We start from the raw sequence: 10500 nt of genomic DNA, 5'->3' as shown, positions 1-10500 counted from the left end.
CCTTGACCCCACTTAACAGTACGGTGGTTCCTATGACTCAACACAAAAGAAAAAGAACTACGAAATATCTACGTCTTCGAGCTCCATAGGCTTCATAACGTGTCTTCTTTTGTCATAGTCTTCAATATGAATATCTTCATATACCACCTTTGACTTCAATGTCTTCATACATTTTTAGGGGTCATCTCTGGTAGTAAAACCGAATCAATGAGGGACTTCTACCTGTGTTATCCTGCAATTCTCACAAACACATTAGTCCCTCAACTAGGTTTGTCGTCAATACTCCAAAACCAACTAGGGGTGGCACTAGATGCACTTACAGGTGCACATAATGCTTTACAAGACTGAAGTGCAGGATGTCTTCAGACGCTTCGCCAATCGAGCTATGAACAATTATGTCGCCAAGATAAAGCACATCAGAAGTGACAATGGCACTGAATTCAAAAACACTGGCCTTGATACATATCTTGATACCTTGGGCATCACACATGAATTCTCGGCCCCGTACACGCCACAGCAAAATGGCGTCGTCAAACGCAAGAACAGAACACTCATTGAGATGGCCAGAACGATGCTTGATGAATACAAGACTCCAAGAAAATTCTGGCCTGAAGCCATTGATACTTCATGCCATACAATCAATCGTGTTTATCTTCACAAGCTTCTAAACAAGACATATTATGAGCTCCTTACCGGCAAGAAGCCAAATGTCAGTTACTTCAGAGTATTTGGCGCCAGGTGCTGGATCAAGGACCCACATCACACCTCAAAGTTTGCACCAAAAGCACATGAGGGTTTTATGCTTGGATATGGAAAGGATTCGCACTCCTACAGAGTCTTCAATCTCTTTCATTACAAAGTGGTTGAAACAGTGGATGTGCGGTTCGATGAGACCAACGGTTCACAAAGTGGTCGAAACAGTGGATGTGCGGTTTGATGAAACAAATGGTTCACAAAGAGAGCAACTGCCAAATGTGCTAGATGAAGTTCCATCCAGTGAATCAATCAAGCTAATGGGAACTGGAGAAATTATACCTTCTGAAGCTCATCCTGAAGAAGAACTTATCATCTCAGCACCTGATCAACATGAAGACGATGCTCAGCCTGAAGACATTCCTTCTAACAACGACAATGATCAGCAAGAGCAAACTCTTCGCCCTGTACATCCTCGCGTTGCCAATGAAGTGTAGATTGAAAGAATAATTGATAGCATCAATGCACCCGGTCCACTCACTCGTTCAAGGGCAACTCAGCTAGCAAATTTCTGTGGGCACTTCGCATTCGTCTCAATAACAGAACCCAAGAAAGTTGAAGAAGCCTTCATGGAACCTGAATGGATTCAAGCTATGCAAGAAGAGCTTCAACAGTTTGAGATGAATAATGTATGGGAACTGGTTAAGCGTCCTGATCCACGGAAGCACAATATAATAGGCACCAAATGGATATACCGCAACAAGCAAGATGAGCTTGGTCAAGTTGTCAGAAACAAAGCTCGTCTCGTTGCTCAAGGATATACTCAAGTGGAAGGCATTGACTTCGATGAAACATTTGCTCCTGTGGCTAGACTTGAAGCCATACGCATACTGCTGGCCTATGCAAATCATCATAACATACTTCTATATCAAATGGATGTGAAGAGTGCTTTTCTCAATGGCAAGATCGAAGAAGAAGTGTATGTTGCACAACTGCCTGGCTTTGAAGATCCTAAACATCCTGACATGGTATACAAGCTCAACAAGGCACTGTATGGCCTCAAACAAGCCCCTCGGGCCTGGTATGACACACTCAAATACTTCCTGAAGAGCAAAGGCTTCATACCTGGTTCCCTAGACCCCACTCTCTTCACGAAGACATATGATGGTGAACTATTTGTGTGCCAAATATATGGGGATGACATTATCTTCGGCTGCACCAATCAGAAGTACAGTGAAGAGTTTGGATATATGATGCAAGAGCAATATCAGATGTCCATGATGGGAGAGCTGAAGTTCTTCCTCGGTCTTCAAATACGACAACAACGCAACGGCATCTTCATATCTCAAGAGAAGTATCTCAAAGATTGACTGAAGAAGTTTGGTATGCAAGACTGCAAAGGCTTCACAACACCAATGCCAGCCAAACATCATCTGGGTCCCGACGACAATGGTAAAGAGTTCGATCAAAAGGTATACCGCTCCATAATTGGTTCTTTACTTTATCTATGTGCATCTAGGCCAGATATTATGCTTAGTGTTTGCATGTGTGCTCGATTTCAAGCGGCACCAAAGGAGTCGCATCACTTAGCTGTGAAGCGAATTCTTCGATATTTGGCTCACACCCCAACTCTAGGGTTATGGTATCCAAAGGGCTCAGAGTTTGATCTGGTTGGATTCTCGGATGCTGATTATGCTGGTGACAAAGTTGATCGCAAGTCTACATCAGGCACATGTCACTTTCTGGGACGATCACTTGTATGTTGGTCTTCAAAGAAGCAGAACTGTGTATCTCTCTCCACTGCTGAATCTAAATACATTGCTGCTGGATCTTGCTGCGCTCAGCTTCTGTGGATGAAGCAAACGCTCAAAGACTATGGCATTCATCTGAAGCAAGTGCCACTCTACTGCGACAACGAAAGCGCCATCAAGATTGCCAACAACCCAGTTCAGCACTCGAACACAAAGCACATTGAAATTCGTCATCACTGAGATCATGTTGTGAAGGAAGATATTGATATCATACACGTCAACACTGAAGAGCAATTGGCAGATATCTTCACCAAGCCCTTGGATGAGAAGAGATTTTGCAAGTTACGGTGTGAGCTAAATATCCTGGAATCCTCAAATGTCCTGTGATCAGGCACACATCCTAACCCTTATGCATATTGATGACTTAGATGTGCAGCACACGAAGTAAAGTATATCTTCAATCAATGAAGACATACATTCTAAGTGTGAATACATCAATGTGGAATTTGACTTCGGAGCGCCACGATAATTGTGCGCCGTGTCTGGGTCTAATACTTCCTATACGGTGGGTAACGCCACCACCAAATGCTCTATTTTGAAGTGTTTCACTCATGGCGTTACATTTGCTATGCCTTCACATTTGGTTGGCTTCAATCTCAACATATCTTCATGATTATCTTCACTATGTTGATTATATAGATATATATATATATATACTAGTGTTCTGTCCTCTACAGCATTCACTTATAGCTATGTCTTCTTGGGTGAATCTTTTGAACTAAGTGAATGTGATCGGACCCTAACCTCTCTATGCTTTCTATCTCAAATTCTATCTCTCCAAATCATATGCATTCTATTGAAACTGTCGAATGTCTTCTCTGCGTCCTTGCCAGTAGAAGATACAAAGGCAAACATTAAGTCCATTTTCAATGCTCATTCCTCCACATGAAACCCGGAGAAGTAGGAACGACCACCCGACAATCCAGGCGTGCGTGGGACATGGAACAAACCCCAAAATTCCGCATAATGGCCACGTGTTCCTCAGATGCGAATCGCCAGGGGCACCTGTGTAATAATGCAGTGCCGCCCCTGTACCTATAAGTACACACTTCACAACGGTCATTATCTCTTCTTCCACTCTCGCACGAACCCTAGCGCCACCGCTAGCCCTCGACGACGCCGGCGACGAAGCGCTTCGCTGCCGCAACCTCTCCGACGTCGTCTTCACGCCGACCGCGGACATCGTCCTCTCCGCCGTCGCCGTAGGTATCCTCCGTCGCCAAGTTAGGGCATCAAAGATCGAACTGCTCGGCCTCATCTTCCACTCCGTCTAGCAGTTCTTAGTGTGGTAAATAAAACTTCCTTTTTACAGCATCGTTGATCCTATGGCTTTGTCACTTTCTACCACAAGCAGTTTCTATTCACACAAGTTAGATCTCTCTCATACTGCATCTCATAACATGCCTAGTATATTCACTTATGCTTCACAAAGTAGTTAGATTCCTCACTTGTACTGATCTGTGAATTCGTACAAATCTGGAACCAACTCCTTATCTATGAGTAAATGTCTTCGCACGATGAGGTCAATGTCTTCTAAACTGATTTATCTTCAAAATCTTTTGAGAATGCATATGACCTCTTCCCCTTCCCTCACACCTTAATGCTGTCACAGGTACATGTCCGTGGGAGAATCCTTTGGTTCTCATAGTCTGCATTCATTTGCAGAATTCTTACAACATCACATAAATTCTCCCGAAGCCAGTTCCTGTTTGTCCAGCAAGCGAAAACCTTTGAAGCCTTTGAACGTGTTGAAGCCTTTCAGTTTAAAGTTTATGGCTTCAGAGAAATCAGCAAGGAAGGGTGGCAGAAAGCATCATGGAGAAACATCCAGAGATCTGCCAAATGACCTCTCAGAATTGTACAAGATAGATCCTGAAGAGGATTACAATCAGCGCAAGACCCGAATCCAATGGATTCGAAGATATTGGGCAGAACAATGGTTCAAATACTGATTTGTAACCCAGGAATATGCTGAGAAAAATGCCATCAAGAGACCGTGGGGAGACATCCTATACAAGAATCTTCTACCCAGGTCCAGAGATGAAGCCATTGAACAAGGCTTCTATCCCTGCATGGTCCGTGGGCCACAGCCTGCTGATGCACACCCATCGTCACTACTATGGTGTCGTGACGACAATCTGTTCAAGCGCAACTTCCAGTTTGCCCAAAACTCAGCGAAGCAAAACAAGAAGACTTTGGGACTAGACTTCAACCCTGGTCCCTTAGCTCCAAGGGCAGATGGCACACGTGATGCAGAACCCAATGTCGTCGGTCCTTTCTACAACCTTGAAGGCCTCATCACCCATATCTTGGTTCAAGGGACTGCAGTGAATGAGCCTGCAGCTGACGTTGAATCAGATGAAGCGCCTGCAACGCTGAAGCCAAAGAAGATAAAGAAGCCTAAAGCTTCAAAGCCTGCCCCTTCACCAAAAACAGCACGGGCGAAGCCACTGGCAACTGCACCTCCTAAAGACAGTGTGCAGTCCGAAGATTTATCACACATCTCCAAGCCCCAGAAGGTCAAGATGCCTCTGCCACACATCGACCAAGAGCTAACAGCTATTGCCATTCTGCGCAATGATGCCATTGATCTGTCAAGTGATGAAGATCTTGCAGATGACGCTCTTGAGCAACTCATCAAGAGCAAAGAAGAAGCAGAAATCTTCAATGATCTGCCTCTCTTTGATGTAACCATCATCCACAACTTCATTGACGAGTGGTTTGACACGCCAAACATCAGCTTTGAAGATCTGCAACTACCCATTGGCCTCAGTGTCGCCTTCCAAGGCGCCATTGCTTCAGAGCTAGCTGTCGCCCAACGCATTGTTGAACTGAAGCAAAAGATTGACTATGAAAAGGCTCAGTTCAAGAAGCATATGGCCAAGCTCAGCGTGCAAGAAGTGAAGAACTTCAAGAGTATGATGCACGAGCTCAAGGAAGCCTTTGTAAAGAAACGTGCAGAAGCTCAGGGTTCGCGTGAGCGCATGAAGGTTCTGGCTGACAGATGTGTGCAAGCCTACAATGAGGCTGAGAAGCGCAAGGCCCTTGGGCGTCCTGGCATCGACCCCAGGATGGCCGCAAAGAAGAAGAACAAGCCCGCTACGGCTGAACCCGACGCACCAAGGCAGGAAGCAGTTCTTATTGTCTTCCCAGCTAGAATGACTGGCTCGAAGCCAAAAAGCCGGTCAACAGCTTCAGAGCTCAAGAAGACGAGGACTGCTGAGGCTGAAGCCAGGAAGAGGAAACATCCTGAAGCCTCTCCTACTGCCCCCTCCAAGAAGAAGAGGAAGACCAAGAAAGATCGGGCTGCTCCCACAGAGCCTTTGATAGTTGAACCCATTTCTATGGTCTATCCTGACGCTGAACACCAACTGACAGTCCATGAGCCTGCTTTCACAGAGGCTCATGAAGCTGAAGACTTTCCAGCGGCTGATCCCATCGCTGCTGAAGACATTGGTCAACATGACCATGTAGAAGATGGTGCAGTCCTTCCTCAGCTCGAGAACAGCGAACTCATCAGCATTGGTCATCCACTGATGCCAATTGCACAGGATGCTTCATGGGCGGATCGCCCACAAGAGGAAGAAGACTTTGAGGCCCAGCCAACTGCCACCACCACCCAGGCGTCGCCTGCGTTGCACAGGCTTTGCAAAGGTCCAAGGCCTCAAGTCTCTGCTGAAGACAATCCGGCTGCATCAGCCGCGGAAGAAGAAGTCCCACAAGTTGCCACTCCCTTGTCCCACCAAGAAGCAGTTCTCAAGGAGAACGTGCTTGTGAACGATCCTCCAGCTTGTCAAGTGGAGGATGAAAATCTTGAAGCTGCCACCACCACCACCAATGAAGCCACTGCTAATGTGGATCCCTCCCCAACGGAAGAAGAAGACAACGAAGCCACTGACCCCGTCACTTCTGTTCCTGAGTCTGCTGCCGGTCCCCAGTTCGACTATCATGTTGAGCACAGGCTTCAGGTACAGAAGCCAATCCCAAGATTGCCAAGGTTCTCAGGTCCTGCATCAGCACCTGGCTCCTTCAATATCAATGGCTTCAGAGCAGACAACACATTCTTCGATAGCTCTAGGAACCCCTACTCAAGGGAAAGGATATCATCTGATCGGTTCTGGAGCTATCCGCAGCGAAGCTATTACTCATGCATTCTTTACAACCAAGGTCGCACCTTCCCACACAAGCGCCTTGACATTGAAGCTATAGCTGGCCTGCCCTGTCTGGAAGAAGCTTTGGATTGCTTCAAGGAAGTTGGACTGCTGCCGTTCGTTACTAACCAAGAGCATTGGAATGAAGAGTTGCTGCTCCAATTCTATGCCACACTTCACATCCGCGGGTATAGCAGAGATCCGAAGACTTGGGTCCTGGAGTGGATGACAGGAAACGTTCATCACAAAGCCAAAGCCTTTGACATCATTGAGCTCACTGGTTTGCTCGCTCCTGGCGATCTCTACGAGCATGGCTGTCAGCTTCATAGTGAAGCTATTGAGAGCATCTTTCAGAAGCCTAAATCTGATATGAGTCAGATGCTCAGCATGATGAAGCCATTGCCCCAAGATGCTGCTTATCCCACAGAGTTCTTCGTTAAAGACCTTGAGGATCTGCCAAGAACCATTTATCACATCATCAGGCGAACTCTCTGGCCCATCAAAGGGCACTCTCCACATGCCAAGCTTGAGGGTGCAATGAAGACTTTGGTCTTCTATATTCTTCATGGAAAATGCTTCAATGCACAGGACTTCTTCATTCGCCAACTTGCTGCATCAGGCTCTGATCTGTTTGGCTTGAAGTTCTATGCCCCATGGGTAATGCGGCTGATCAAACTTCACTCTGCGATCTCATATCAGCCATCTGCTCACAATCATCGGATTTTTCTGCCTGATGTGGATATGTCAATTGAAGCCATCTATCCTGAGCCTGCCAAGGAACCTCTAAGTCTTCAGAATGCAGAGCATCAGAGTTTCTCTCAGAACATTGAAGGAGTTGAAGTAGTCACACGTGTGTATCCTTTGGCTGGCACTACACGTGCACCACATCGTGCTTCCACTAAAGCCACTGATAGTACAACTGCTCCACGACCCAAGAAGCGCACTCGTGTTCTCAACAACCGAGAGCTTCTTGTGGCTCTTCATCAGAAACATGATAGGCATCATGACTGGCTGAAGCGTCAGATGCAAAGTCTCTTGGTGGATGTTAATCGCAGTCGCAATCTTGCCACCAAGAATGCTTTCGTTGCTCATGAAACCTCTCGCCGCACATGGAAAGGGCTGACGATGATGTGTTCTGAAGATGATCTTCAAGAGGATGGCTTCACCAAGCGATTCAAGTTTGACTCCACACCTCCTTGAAGGGCTGTGCTGCGAGGAACTCCATCCCTTGAAGACTCTGAGTTCTCTTCCTCTGCTGCAACTGTGACTGCCAGAGTTATCGAGGATGAAGACGATGCTACCTCACCGCCACCTCCTTCAGCACGCTTCAACTCTGCTCCAAGATCTTCAGCACCGCCAAACACCACCAATGACCCTGCTACTTCACCTACTCCTCATGGGAACGAGTAGATGCTCTATGTCTTCAAACCTTTTTGGTCCTTACTGACAAAAGGGGGAGAAGCATATGAGGTTGATAGTCTTCAAAGCGGGTCCATATGGGTGGGTGCTTTATATTTTGCTTCGTGCTTATAACTCCCGTTTTGCTACATTTGGTTCTTTGAGTTGTAACACTTAAACTCGATGGTCGTCTGCTACTTATCTGCCACCTTGTTTTGCGATGATAAATTCCGCATGTGCGACGATAAATTCCGCACTTAGATCATTATGCAGACATCCATTTTCCATTATGCATGTCATTATCTTCATATACTTTCACATGCATAGTGGATTGTCATCATAAGTTGAAGTGGATCTCCACAAGTACAAGCTGCCATGTGCATTTGCATTCCAAAAGCAAATTACTTATATGCACATCTTCAGGGGGAGCCCTTGCAACTTATGAAGACAATTCCTTATACTTTACAATTTCACAGATTATATTCCTCGTTGAAAACTCCAACTAGTTTGTCATCAATCACCAAAAAGGGGGAGATTGTAAGTGCATCTAGTGCCACCCTAGTTGGTTTTGGAGTATTGACGACAAACCTAGTTGAGGGACTAATGTGTTTGTGAGAATTGCAGGATAACACAGGTAGAAGTCCCTCATTGATTCGGTTTTCCTACCAGAGATGACCCCTAAAAATGTATGAAGACATTGAAGTCAAAGGTGGTATATGAAGATATTCACATTGAAGACTATGACAAGAGAAGACACCACATGAAGCCTATGGAGCTCGAAGACTTAGATCTTTCGTAGTTCTCTTTCTTTTGTGTTGAGTCATAGGAACCACCGTACTGTTAAGTGGGGTCCAAGAGAACCAGTCAGAATGACTGAAGTGATGCCTAAACCTATGTCTTCGAGTGAAGACTATGAGAGCGAATCTTGTCCAGAGTCGGACAAGTCAGCTTTGCTTGCAGCCCAAGTAAAGTTGTCGTGTGAGTTTGAAATCTGACCGTTGGAACACGTGTCAGTTCCTTAGTGACCTAGGGTCATTTCGGACAAATTAGGTCGGGTTGCCAAGTGGCTATAAATAGCCCACCCCCTAGAACCATAAATGGTTGGCTGCTCAGATTGAGAGTACGGCTTTTGTCGTTTGAGAGCAACCCACCTCAAAGCCTTTGAGAGAGAATTCCTTGGGAGGATAAAGCCCTAACCACCCAGAGACAAAGAGAATTAGGCATCACTTAAGTCTTCTTGTCTGTGTGATTTGAAGACTTATTACACTTGAGGACTGTGCATCCTCCAGCCGGTTAGGCGTCACGTTCTGAGCATCCAAGAGACATTGTGGATTGCCGGTGAACGAAGTCTGTGAAGGTTTGGGAGTCTACCTTGAAGACTTACCAGAGTGATTGGGCGAGGTCTGTGTGACCTTAGCTCAAGGGGAATACGGTGAGGACTGGGTGTCCTGAGCTGCGTGTTCAGGAGTGGGTGTCCGGGACTGTGTGTCCTAAGGTTTAAATACCTAGCCGCCCTAACCAGACGTACAGTTGTCACAGCAACTGGAACTGGTCCAACAAATCATTGTCTTCAGCGAGTCACTGGTTTCATCTTCCCTTCCCTTTACTTACTGTTACTCCTTGTGAAATCATTGTATGTTTGCACTATCTTTTGTCTTCACCGAGTGACTGCATGTTTTGTATGGCTTCATAATATCTTCCTACCTGATCCTTACTACATTGCTGCTATTAAGTCATTGTGATTTCACTCTATTGAATACTTGACTATGGCTTGCCTAGTGTAGTCTACCTTCCGCTGCAGGGTAATAGGTTTATTTCTATCGTTTGTCTTCATAACTTCCACGTATTGAAGACTTTCATAAAAATCGCCTATTCACCCCCCCTCTAGTCGATATAACGCACTTTCAAGCGCCGGAAGGGGAGGAAATCTGGAGGCAATCAGCCGTGGGGCCGCTAGTAAACTGACGGGGCCAGCAGTGGCGCCCCGTCAGGAACAATGAATTGCCTAGTGTGGAACTGTCGGGGGGGGGGGGAAACCCTTGTACAGTTCGTGATTTACAGGCTCTTTATAGAGCCAATTCCCCGAGGATGGTGTTTCTGTGTGAGACTAGGAATCACCTGCAAAAGATGAAAAGGTTGCGAAGTAGGCTTGGGCTTCGTGGTTTTGAGGGCATAAGTAGTCAAGGAAAGAGTGGTGGCCTAGCTTTGTTTTGGGATGAGTCCATGTATGTCAGCATTCAGGATGTTAATGAGAGGTGGATTGATGTTTTTGTCAGGGTGGCTCCCTCGGAACCTCTTTGGCGAGTGACCTTTGTGTATGGAGAACCGAGGGTGGAAAACAGACATCTTATGTGGGAGAGCTTGTGTAGACTAAGGAATACTTCTGAGTTGCCTTGGTTAGTTGCCGGTGATTTCAATGAGGCGCTATGGGACTGTGAACATATGTC

This window comes from Triticum urartu, chromosome 6 (assembly GCF_003073215.2).
Source record: "Triticum urartu cultivar G1812 chromosome 6, Tu2.1, whole genome shotgun sequence".
NCBI classification, from domain to species: domain Eukaryota; kingdom Viridiplantae; phylum Streptophyta; class Magnoliopsida; order Poales; family Poaceae; genus Triticum; species Triticum urartu.
This window is presented reverse-complemented; position numbering follows the sequence as displayed.